Raw genomic sequence first — 13,181 nt, forward strand, 5'->3', positions numbered from 1 at the left:
TTCATTGTTCAGTTTATTGAGAATCCCCTTGTCCTGAGGTGCACAGGTGTTGTGGTACCTTTTCCTTGCTTTGTTTTTTTTGTTCCTAATTAGATCGATGATGTCTTCTGGAAGTCGGTTTGGCTTAAACGTGGTTTTGGTAGAGGTGACAACCTTTATGGCTGAGGTGATTTGCTGTGTCAGACGTTTGACAGCATTTTCAATTTCTTTTATGGAGCTGATGTGAGGGACAGGTCCAATGTGTTCTGATAGTACTTCTGGAAGTTTTTTCCATAAGATAAAGGAGTGGGGAGGAGGCAGCAGTTGTTCTTGCTTTCCCAGCTGGAGCAGGATTGGGTTATGATCAGATGTCAGCTCGTTTAAAGAGACTAGGCTATACTGTAGCTTAATATTTTGTAATATAGCAATATCAAGTATGTCAGCTGTGCCATACGTACTGTGATGGGATGGTTCTGCAGGGCCTGCCACCACTACATAATTTGAACTGGAGTAGCTAAAGACTGTGTAGCCATTTCTGTTTGTAGTTTTACTGTTCCATGCCGGGTGTTTCGTGCTTAGATCACCGGCAATGATGACTTGATCATTATTGCCTAGGACGGCATCTAGATCTGAATATAATAGATTCTTTGATGGAGGGTTGTTTCTTTTAGTGAAAAGAACTTACATACCTTCACTATACGAATGCCATAAAGGTGTGCTTGTATTTTTAATTAAAATAAAAAGCCAAAAGGCTAGTTTTCTGGCAATTGAATAGATATTAAATGGATAAGAATCCCATATTGTTATATAGCCAGTAAGTGAAACTCAAGATCGATAACTACGATCTATGAGTTTCAATGCCGAAAAACTATCGGCGAAGGCAATTCGAAGCAAAGGTAGTGCAAGCTCCCTCACTTATCAAGAATAGTGATATCAGATATCAGAAACAGTCATAGTCAATCGTCTCTTTTCTGACATCTCCTTGACCCTTTCTGACATCTCTTCGTACTTTGAAAATCTTTTGAAATCCGGCTAACAAATGTGTGCACAGTCGTCCATGTGTGGCATGGACGACATGGAGACATAAAATGGAAAAAGAATCTCCTTCCTTCTCAAGTCAGTGTCCTCCACATCGTTCCCAGAATTCGTTGTGTTGCAATCAAAATTTTGGCAATGTGCCCTCTAAATTTTAAGATCCTCTACCTGGCATTGTCCCCACCAAACGTTTTTAATGTAGGTGTATAATTTTTTTTGTTCATTAAATCTATCTTTTCCTTTGAATGTTCTGTTCATCTTTTAAAAAAAATGTGCATATTTTGATTTTGTTCATCGAGGAATTTCATTTTTCATAACTTTCAGCATAGCTGCATTTGAATTCAATAGATTTGGGTGATCCTATATATATATATATATATATATATATATATATATATATATATATATATATATATATAATTGTTTCAGTGATTTTTTTTCTTTTGCAATTTATGGCATTCTATTTCTTCTTTTCCAATACCGGTTTTCAAGTTCTGTATCATATCCTAAGCTAACCCGAGTCCGTTTTTTTTTATCTATATTTTTGGTTTAGGTTATGTAGTATCTGTGCAAATGGCACTTGATGTCATAGAGCTTGGCTTACAGTAGAAAAGAAAGTTGCAAGTTCAATCATAATCGCCAAATCGAACCTTTTCTAGGTTTCTTCAGCCAGCTCCTAACCTCGTCAATCTTCGATAAGCCAAGAGGGTTCTCTCTTCCAGAAAGAGGTTTTATAGAACTCGTGTTATTACAGTAAAAAAGGACGTTTATGTTCGCTGTCTTCAATTGTACTTTCTTCCCTGAAAGCCTGGGTACAATGATTGCTTCACATCACTTTCAGTGAAGGCTGAATGATGATGAGTGGCTTTCCAGCTGTTTTCAAGTTAGCACTAAAGTGAAGAGTTGGGGAGTAGATTTCTGGAACAGGGCTCCAGAAATCCGCTCTCTCATTCGCAGTAGCTGAATTATCTGGGACAAGTGGCGACTGAATTGAAATATATTTTGAATACATTTAGAACAAGGCTTTATTTCCCCATTCTTTTTAATCATAATTCACACATTTATTTCATTTTAAAACATCGTTTTATTCACTAACGAGTTATTTGCCCGTGGCAGTGTACAGTGCAGAAAACGCAGAACGATACTGTTTTGATGGGTGAAGCATAAATTCGTATCATGTTCCCCTCCATCTGAAAAGGAAAGTTCTTTGGGTGGAGAATTATTGAGCTTTAAGCTAGCCCGGAAAGGGCAGTGAGATTAACTCTGTTCAGCTGAGCATAGAATTGATTTCGGTCTCTTGTATTTGCAGAAATCTGCTTCATTATAGTCTGAAGCTTGCTTGCTCAGTAATTTCGGATGATTAATTGTCTTGATGAAGAACTTTTCAGCTAGGTCGTGAAGGAGAGATGTGATGCAGGGAATGTTGACGTCCCTGCGAATTTGGGAGTTTCTGATAAACCATGGAGCATCCAAACTCATTCTCAAACATTTGTTCTGTATTCTCTGCAGCTTTTGAATATTTGTTTTCGAAGTATGACTACATGCAGGAGATGCGTAAGTGATGACTGGGCGTATTACCACCTTGTATATGAGAAGTTTGTTCTGAGTATCGAATTTACTTTTTCTGTTGATCGTGGGAAGAGCTACGCTGTTACTTTGGATGTCTTTGAACTTGTGTTCTATATGATTGGTGAATTGTAGTTTTTTATCGAGCATTACTCCGAGATATTTGACTGTATTCTGCCATGGGATTTTAACACCTAGTAAATGTATATCTTCCTTGATTTGAGGCTTTTTTCTAGTGAACAGTATGGCTCAGCTCTTCTGTGGATTGGTTTGAATTCTCCAGTCCATAAACCATTCCAGCGTGTGAATGCTGCTTTGGAGTCTCTTGATAGCTAGTTTTGGGCTGAGAGATCTTGATAATAATGCAGTGTTATCAGCATATAATGTAGTGATTGTTGAGCTTGGGTTTTGAGGGATATCAGCAATTTAGATAGAAAACAGCAAGGGGGGGGGGTCAAGAGTGAGCCCTGCGGCACTCCCGCCGGAACCTTGCGTCTGGCTGATACAGTTTCATTTATTTTGACTTGCATGTATCTGTCTCTGAGGTAAGAGTGAATTATTCTAACTAGATTAGTAGGCATATCGAAGGCGATGAGCTTGTAGAGGAGACCCTGATGGAGACCTTATCAAAAGCCTTTGCAGCATCTAAAAAGACTGCAGCTGTATGAAGGTTCCGGTTGAAGCCTTCGGAGAGATATTCGATCATCCTGTGGATCTGCTGAACGGTGGAGTGGTATTTTCTAAATCCAAATTGCTCATTTGGGATTATACGTAGTTGGTCGGTTTGTGATTGAAGCCTAGTAAGGACTTCTTTTTCTGCGATCTTTCCAAGATTAGTCAGAAATCTGATAGGTCTGTAGCTTTCAGGGAGTTGGGCATTTTTTCCAATCTTTTTGATTAGTGTGACATCTGCTATTTTCCATGTTAAAGAGAAATACTTGAGTCTGAGGATGGCATTAATAATGTTGACTAGATGTACAATGGCTTTTCTGGGGAGTAGTTTAATTATTTTGTTTATAATTCCATCTGAACCTAGAGCTTTATTGTTGTTCAGGTGGGTTATAATGTTAATAACTTCTGTTGGAGAAGTGGGTATGAGAGGTTCTAGGTCATCTTTTTGTTGTGTTATGGCCTGCCTAACTGGGCGGTGAATCTTGTAGATGAGATTGATGTTCAAATTTTCATATGAGGGGGTTGCATCGAGTGTCCAAGCTGTCGGCCAGAGCCTCTGCCTTTTCCTTGTCAGTATGAGCTATTCCTTTGGTGGTCTGAATTGGGGGTAAAAGTTGACTTTTAGTGCAGAAGGTTCTCAGAAACTTCCAAATGGAGTTCTCTTCTGAGTTTAATTTCGTTAGCTTAGATTCCCATTCTTGGTTTCGATGTTTTTGGAGGGCTTCACGGACTTGTCTCTTTAATTTATTCAAATTTGTTTTATCTTGAGGGGCTCTTGTGTTATGATACCTCTTTCTGGTTTTGATTTACAGTCTGATTAAATCCATGATTTCCTTGGGGATCCGACCACTCGGATGAAAGACTGTAGTTTGGGTGATTGACTTTATTGCATTTTTGATTTCACTGGTAAGGTTGTTTGGAGCCATTTCTATCTCCTCTTTAGTGGGAATAGTAGGGACTGGGCCAATGATCAGGTAGGATTATGGACAGTTTGTCCCAAGATATGAAAGTGGGTAGGGGAGAATTGTTCTTGTACCAAGTTGAAGCAGAATAGGGTTGTGATCGGACGAAATTTCATTTATTGTTTCCAGCTGATATTGGTATCTGATGTTTTTGAGAACGACTATGTCCAGTACATCTGAACTTCCAGTTGAGCTGTGATGGGTGGGCTCTGTGGGTCCTGTTACAACAATAGAATGTTGCGTTGAGTAATGGTTTAGAGTTGGACCTTTGTCGTTGATTGTGGAGCTATGCCAGGCTGTATGTTTGGCGTTTAAGTCACCAGCCATGATGATGGAGTCTGTGGAGCTGAGAATGGAGTCCAAGCCAGATACCAGCAATGGAATGCTGGGTGAATTATATACCGCATAGATTTTGATATTATGAGCATTGTTGGTATTAACTTCAGTGCCTGTTATTTCTAGGTTCTTTGTTTGGGGGATTGGTAAGAACATTGTGGCTTAGGTAGTTTTTAATGTATATAGCTGTTCCTCCTCCGCTGCTGGTGAGTCTATCTGTTTTGTACATAATATAGTTCCGTAATTTGGGATTATTAGCTGGCCTGAGATGAGTTTGATTTATCAGTATTATGTCTGTGAGAGAGCTCTTGCAGGTCCAGAATTTTGTTGTTGAGTCCGTTAGCATTCCATGCAGTGATCATGAGAGAGTTGAGGTGGAATTTTCTTTTATTTATTGTTGATGGCTGTCAGAATTGAGTGGGTATTTTATAGGAATCTTTTCGTGGAGGAGCGAAGGATTCGTCATACTGAATTCTTGTAACATGGTAGCTAGTGAGGCAGTTAGTACTGATGTTAGATTTGAGCCTATATGGTCATGAGATGGAGTAGCCTTTGTTCGTGCTGCCTCTGATAAGTTTTAGGCATTTGTTTCCTTTCTTGAGTTGTCGGGTTAGAGATAGTTTGGACTGGGATGTGACTAGCACGGCTGTCTTGAGCATCGTTGAATTGTGTTGGAACGGTAGTTTTTCGTAACCCTCGGTTATTTGGGTGTGTAATGCATCCCTTGTAGTTTGCAGGGTGACGTCCTCCACAATTGGCGCATTTAGCTGGAGTGGATCTGAGTTTTATACACATGACGATCTGGTGGCCCTGGCCACATTTTAAACACCTGTAATTTGCCTTGCAAAGTTTTTGGGCATGGCTAAACCTTTGGCACCTATGGCACTGCCAAGCTGTCGACTTCTTCCTTAGTGGAGTAGAAATGCTGAGGCCACATATCGTTGTCAGTTCATAAATCTCTTTCTGTGTCTTATCAATTTCTATGAGTACAGGAGCATTGGTCATTTATCTTCCCTAAGCATCCTGCTCACTTTCACTGGTGCTAGGCCTCGACTCATAAGATCAGTGGTGATTTCTTTACAGGTGACACCCTTGGTCACTCCGTGAAGCACAACCTTGAGATTCTTCTCACTGAGTAAAGCAAAAGTATGATATGGAAGACTCTTGTTATCCATTAATCTTGTCAGCTGTCTGTAGTCAGTGACTGAGGCAGGCTGGATTTTGGCTACTTCATCTTGATTTTTAGCCCAGGAATATGCGATTTTATGTTCCCTAAGGGCTGATATGACAGTGATCCATTTGTCCTTGTCCCTTAGTATTACTGGTGGAACCTTTTCGGTGATCCTCGGGACTTCTAATGTTGGTATGTCTTCATCCATCTGGTCTTTTATAGTTCTTCTTTTGTTGGAGTGCTCCCCTTGAGAAATGTTTTGACAGGGAAATTTTGGTGACAGAGCAGCAATGAGTTCATCTTGTGAGATCTCATTCTCCTCCTCCTTTCCATCCTGATCATTAGAGTGAATATATTGTTTTATAAATCCTGGCTAGTCAGATTCTAGTTTGCCTATTTTGAGTTTGAGTACCTCTAGGGACTGCTCCTTATTAAGGGTATGTTCTTTGATGTTTTCCATGTCAAATCAGCGATTTCCTGCCAGCAGAAATTGGTTAATAGCAGTACAAATAATCCCGCAGGGCCAGGGGCCTGCCAGCAAAGTATCCTGTAGACCTAGATGGACTACTAGCAGTGTATAATCCCGCAGGGCTTGAAGCCTGCCAGGAAGTGTCCTGTAGACTGAGTTGGTCTACTAGCAAAGTCTTGTTAGAACCTACTAATTGGGGAAAAGGAGTATCAATATCTCACTTAGCCACAGTTTACCTACCTACCTATAAAACCTTAATTCCACCACTGACCCTCATTGCAGGTGTGGTCTGCCGGCCATTTGAATTCTTGCAGATTTCGTGCAGAGGGGGAGACAGTAGGAATCACACTGTGTTAGCACCAGTGCAATGTGCGATTAATTCGCAGTGTACAGTGAACATAACAAATAAGATTTATTTTCGGCCAGTATCTAATGTACTCATTTAATAAGTTAATTTTTTCGCACTTTCCCCCTGCTAAAAGTTAACTTGCACGAAGATAATCGTCATCACGAACCACGGGCTTACTGCCCGTTGGTGTTCGATGCCTCCTTCACTGTCTTCTTCTTTGTCCGATGCAGTGTCTGTACACCCATTCCACACGTCCTTTATATCGTCTATCCATTCTTTGTATGATCTACCTCTTCTGTTTAAACCATCCATAATACCAAATATAATGTCTTCATCTTCCGGTCCTCACTCATTCTACAGATGTGTCCAAATAATTGCAGCTGCCGTTTTTTAATCTTCTGCATTAGATTCTCCTTTGGTTGTATCATCCGACAGAGCTCTTCATTTGTGATTTTCTGTACCCATCCTATTCTTAGACTCTTCGTGTAACAAGTTCTTTCAAATGCCAAATTTTTTTTTTCTTGATTCCTTATTTATTACCCACGTTTTAGATCCATACAGTACACCGCTAAAGATGCATGTTTCCAGTACTTTTAGTTTTGTTTGCAGGCTGATCACTTTACTTTTCCAAATGTTATCCATGGCCTTCAGATTTGTTCTTCCCTTTCAATCCTGATCTTTATTGCACGAAGATACTTGATATTATTTTAATAGTAAATTGATAGATACGATTATCTGTGCACATGGCCCCCATAAAGAGGAATACAAAGATGGTGTCCGGGTCACCAAATTTGTCTAAAAATTTTAACTTAAAGGATTTGATTCAGTGTACCGTTTGCGAAATGTATGCATTGAGGAGAGCGGTTGGTGTCTGTTTAAACAACGATAGTGGAGTGAATGTGTGCAAAAAGTGTAAAGAATGTGAGGATTTAAAGAGTGTTTCAGGTGGTGTGAGTGATATCGTTGTTGAAAGTGAGAATCTAGATAACAGTGATATGCGAGGTTTGAATGGTGATATTTGTGAGGTAGTACCTGATAGCTGTGAGAGTGACGTTGAAAGTGAGAATGAAGGTAAACATACAGAACGATTGAATGAATCATCGGAGAATAAAAATGATGACACTGGCGCAATGAGTGAGATCGCTCTATTACGCAGAGCGATACATAGGGTAAATCGGCAGCTGAAGCGTTGGCAAAAATGTTTACCAAGCGTACCGACTAATAATCAGCAAAAGTATGATAGAAAAAATAAGGGTATGATAGTGAGTGTAAATTAAATGAAAGAGCGAGTGTTATATGGAGATTTCTTTGTAAGAGGTGTGTCAGTTGAGAGATTAACAAAATCGCACCAACCTGGTGCGAACGTTAAGAATGTAAGCGAGTCAATTAGAATGCAAAAGCAGCGGGTGAAAGAATTGATAGTGGTGGCAGGTACAAATGATTTGAAAGGAAACAAAATGGCTATGAGTGAAGATGTGAAGGAATTGCTTGAGGTAGCAAAAGGGAAGAGTGAGAGAGTTAGGATGGTGAGTCTGTTGCCGCGGTATGACAGTGAAGAGTATAGGACGGCCATAATTGCTAATAACTTTATGTGTGAATTATGCAGTATGAGTGGTGTGGAATTTGTGGAATGAGTTCAATGGGCGAAAGGATTTATATAAAGTGGATGGTTTACATTTGAATGGATTTGGTGTACGGAGACTTGAAAAGGTGTTGTCGAATGTAATGGAAGTGAATGTGCAGAATCAGGGAAACTAGTTATTAAGGGGGGGGGGAAGTAGATATGAAGACTTTAGGGAGACAGTTTAGTGTGTGAAGGTGTGTAATATGCCCAAATAAGGCATCAAAATAGGAATGGGACAAATCGGCTTCTACAATTCATGTATACTAATGCCAGAAGCATTAGGAACAAGATGGAAGAATTTTTGGCCTTGGTTGGCACTTCCAGACCACAGGTTATTGGCATTAGTGAAACATGGCTGACAGAAGATGACACAGCTAATGGGATTGAATGTCAGGGGGTATGGTGTGTTCAGGAGTGACAGGGAGAATAAAATGGGGGAGGAGTGTTATTCATGATAGCTGATGAGCTACAGCCAAGGGGAATAGAAGTGGAACTGCAGGATAGAGAAAAGAGCACATTTGAGGCTATTTGGTAAGAGATTGGAACTAGCAGAACAAAATATACATTTGAGTGCTGCTATAGACCAGGTGATGGAATAGAAGGTGAAGATAGTATGCATAAGCAAATAGAAGAAATGAGTGGAAGGAGGGTAATTATTATGGGAGATTTCAACTATGGCAACATTGATTGGAAGGAGGAGAGGACACATGGGAGGAAGGAATTGGATTTTATGCAATTATTAAGGGATAACTATCTGCGACAGCATGTAATGGAATATACTAGGGGTCAGAGAGTGCTTGACCTAGTAATTGCATCTGAGAATTTGGCTGAAACGAATATGACCACATTGCCACCAATTGGTGAGAGTGATCATAGGGTCTTGACTTGGGAGGTGGCTAAAGGTGTAGAATTTTCAAATAAGACAGGGTACATGTGGAATTATCGGGCTGGAAAGTATGACAAGCTTAGGAGTTTGATTGGCTCAGTGCCATGGCATGTACAACTGCAAGGACTAGAAGTTGATAGTGCATGGGAGGTAGTTAAGAAGTGCTTGCATGAAGCAATGGCTGACTGTATACCTAGAGTCCGAATAATAAATCAAGTAGGGGTCAAATGGATGAATAACACCATTAAGCTTCAGCTGCAAAAAAAGAAACAACTATGGAGGGAATTTAAGGAGAAAGGTGACCGGCAGGCACATGAACGGTATAAGGCGCAGGCCAGAAGGGTGACGAGTGTGGTAAGAAAAGCAAAAAAGGATTACGAAAGAACATTGGCCATGCAGGCAAAAGAGAATCCCAGTTTTTTCAATATGTTGCAAGTAAAAGGAAAAATGTGTATGGCAAAATGATTTTAAAGAATGCCGATGGTAGTGAGGTAACCGAATCAGTTGATGTAGTTGAATTACTGAGCGAGCTCTTTGCAAGAATATATCATCCAGGTGGTGACATTGCAGAAATGAATGAACCAATAGATTACATGGGAATTGTGGTGAATGAAGTGGAGGTGAGTAGTCTATTGCAAAACCTCAATGTCAATACACCTGTGGGGTTGGATGGTATACCAGCTCGTGTCGTATGTGAAGTGGCTAAAGAATTGTCAGTACCCCTGACCATTTTGTTTAATTTGAGTCTCGAGTCTGGCTTAGTCCCGAGGGGGTGGAAAGAGGGGAAAACAGTTCCACTGCATAAAGGAGATTCCAAGACTGCTGTTGTAAATTACCGACCGATTAGCATATCAGGAATCGTTGTCAAGGTCTTGGAGAAATTAGTCAAGAGAAGAATACAGGATTGGATAGATGAAAATGGGATACTGTATGGGGGACAACATGGTTTTGTGAAGGGTAGATCACGCCTCAGTAACTTACGTTTTTTAACAGAGTGATGGCTGAACTGGATAAGGGTAATGGGTTTACAGTAATTCTACTGGACCTTGCCAAGGCCTTTGACAAGATACCACATGGAGCTCTAATCAGTAAATTGGAGCAGATGGATAGGAGGGCGGTTGATGGAGAGATACCAGTGGTTTATTCAGGAGTTGAGTTCAAAAGACAGCTTGTGACTAGTGGTGTGCCGCAGGGTTCTGTTCTTGGACCATTACTTTTCAATTTGTTCATTAACGATACAGGAAAGGATCTGAGAGGAAGTGTTCACTTGTTTACTGATGATGCAAAGTTGGGTAGAGCAATCGTGAGTGCACAGGATGTCAAAATTTTGCAAGATGAGTTGAATAGTTTGGAGGACTGGGCTAAGGAAAATGAATGTCAATTTAATGTGGCAAAGTGTAAGGTTATGCATTTTGGGGTGAAAAGATTAGCAGCAGTGTATCACATTGGTGGAACAATACTCCAGGAGATTGATGAGGCCAGGAATTTGGGAGTGTTGGTAAATAGTGAGTTGAAGTTTAGGGGGAACATCGCAAACGTGGCTAAATCAGTTCATCAAATCACATGGCTTCTGATTTAACAAGATTTAACTTTAACAAGCAGAGACAAACAAGTTATGGTTCCTCTATATCGAGCCAGGGTTTTTTCTTGATGGGGAGGAGGTGGAGAAGATGCAGAGACGAGTGACTAAGATGATAGCAGGTCTGTGGAATGAACCTTATTGAGAACAGGTTGAAGATTTGTGGGTTGCAAAAATTGGTTGATAGGTAGAAAAGGAGTGATATTATTGAGACATTCAAATTACTGAAGGGTTTCTCTCTATAGGATTAATCCAGAAGATATTTTTGAGAATAGGACTGGTGGTGGGAGGACTAGGGGTCATACATGGAAGCTGGGCAAGAATGTGGTCAGCAGGGGTGTTAGAGCTAGGTTTTTACTTGGAGAGTGGTGAATGAGTGGAATAAGCTGCCAGTCTGTTGTGGGTGCTATGACCGTGAATGAGTTCAAGGCGAGGTATGATAGATACTGTGTGAATGTCGAATACTTGTTTTTGACATGATGTTAGGGCGTCCCTCGATGAGTCAGACTCCTTGGAGTTGCCTGACATAATAATAATAATATTATATATATAATTTAAGGCGGCCGATTTTTATTTGTTTTACTGTCAACTAAAATACGAAATAAGGCAAATTTATATGCTTATTTTCCCAACATCTTTAACCTTCAAGTAGGTATGGGTTGTAATGGAATATTCACATAAATTTATTTATTTACACAATTCACATGAATTGGCTTGGCGTAATTATATACCTGAAGAGTTGCTCGGTATAACATCAGGAATGGGGCCACCCGAGGATAAGGAGGCATGGTGGTGGAATGAGGAGGTGCAGTTGGAGATCAGGGAAAAGAAAGAGGCAAAAAAAAAATGGGACATGAATGGAACCAGAGCTGACAAGGAGGCATATAGATTAGCGAAAAAAAGTGCAAAGAGAGCTGTGGCAAGGGCAGTTGAAGAGGTTTATGAAATACTGGAGAGAAACGGTGGTGAAGCTAAGTTGTTGAGAATAGTGAAAGCTAGAGATAAGACCTGAAAAGACATAACATCAGTTAAGTAGATAAAGGACACCACAGGAGTAGTACTACAAGAGGACAAAATCAGAGGAAGATGGGAAGAATATTTTCGTAATCTACTAAATGAGGAGTACCCAAGAGAGAGGTGTGAGGGTGGAGAGACAAACGAAGGATCGGTGCAGGACATAAGCAGAGAGGAAGTATATTGGGCACTGAGAAAAACGAAGAATGGAAAGGCTGTGGGTGCGGACCAGATACCTGGAGAAGCTTAGACAATGACATGTTATGGGATCTGATAAGGAAAATAGCACAATAGGAAAAGATACCAGAGGAATGGAGGAAAAGCATTCTTGTCCCAATCTACAAGGGAAAAGGAGATGTTCAAGATTGTGGCAACTATAAGCGGGATCAAGCTTTTATCACACACGTTGAAGATATGGGAAAGAGAAATTGAAGGAAGGTTATGGCAGGAAATCAAAATTGGTGAGGAGCAGTTTGGATTTATGCCAGGAAGAGGGACAACAGATGCAATATTTGCACTAAGGCGATGGAGAAATATAGGGAGATACAGGCGAAGCTACATATGGTGTTTATAGACCTGGAAAAGGCATATGACAGAGTGGCCAGACAGGAGGTATGGAGGTGTATGAGGAAGAAGAGGGTGTTGGAAAAGTACGTGAGTTTAGTGAAGGATGTATGAGGAAGCGAAAACTCAGGTCAGGTCTAGTGTTGGCATGACAGAGGGGTTCCCCATTGTTGTAGGGCTCCATCAGAGTTGATCCCTGATGGAGCCCTACAACCACAACCCCTACCTCTTTGATCTGGTCATGGATGTACGAGTGGAGGATGTCAGATGCCTCCTTATCCCACAGATGGAGGGATAAGGAGGCACCAGGGAGCATGTTTGTTGATGATATCATCCTCTGCGAATATCCTGAGAGAAGCTTGAAAAAACCCTGGAAGAGTGGAGAAAGGTATTGGAGGAGAGAGGCATGAAAATTAACCAGGTAAAGACCGAATATATGTCAACGGGGAGTGACGAGGATATGATCATACGACTCCAGGGAAGAAATTCAAGTAGCTTGGGTCGGTCGTCGAGAGGAATGGTGACCTGGATGAGGCAAATACAGCACCGAATAACATGCGGCTTGATGAACTGGAGGAAGATGAGCGGGATCCTCTGTGACAAGAGTGAGTTGTAAGATGAAAGAAAAGCTGTATAATGGTGGTGAGGCCGGCGATGCTCCATTGTGCAGACATAGCCTATAACAAAGGCACAGGAGAGGAAGATGGAGGTGGTGGAGATGCGGATGTTGAGATGGATGAGTGGTGTGACAAAGGACAGGATAAGGAATGACTACATCAGAGGGACGATTAAGGTGGGCCCGATCGGTAAGAAGGTACAAGAAAGCAGGATGAGGTGGTTCGGTCATGTAGAGAGGAGTATGTTGGTAAACGAGTGGAGCGTATGGAGGTAGAGGGAAGGAGGAAAAGAGGCAGCCCCAAACTCAGATGGAGGGATAAGGTGGTAGAGGATCTTAGGGAGAAAGGATGGAGTCGG

This window comes from Typopeltis vanoorti, chromosome 2, assembly GCF_054136105.1.
Source record: "Typopeltis vanoorti isolate ZY-2024b chromosome 2, IOZ_Tvanoo_1.0, whole genome shotgun sequence".
Classification (NCBI taxonomy): Eukaryota; Metazoa; Arthropoda; class Arachnida; order Uropygi; family Thelyphonidae; genus Typopeltis; species Typopeltis vanoorti.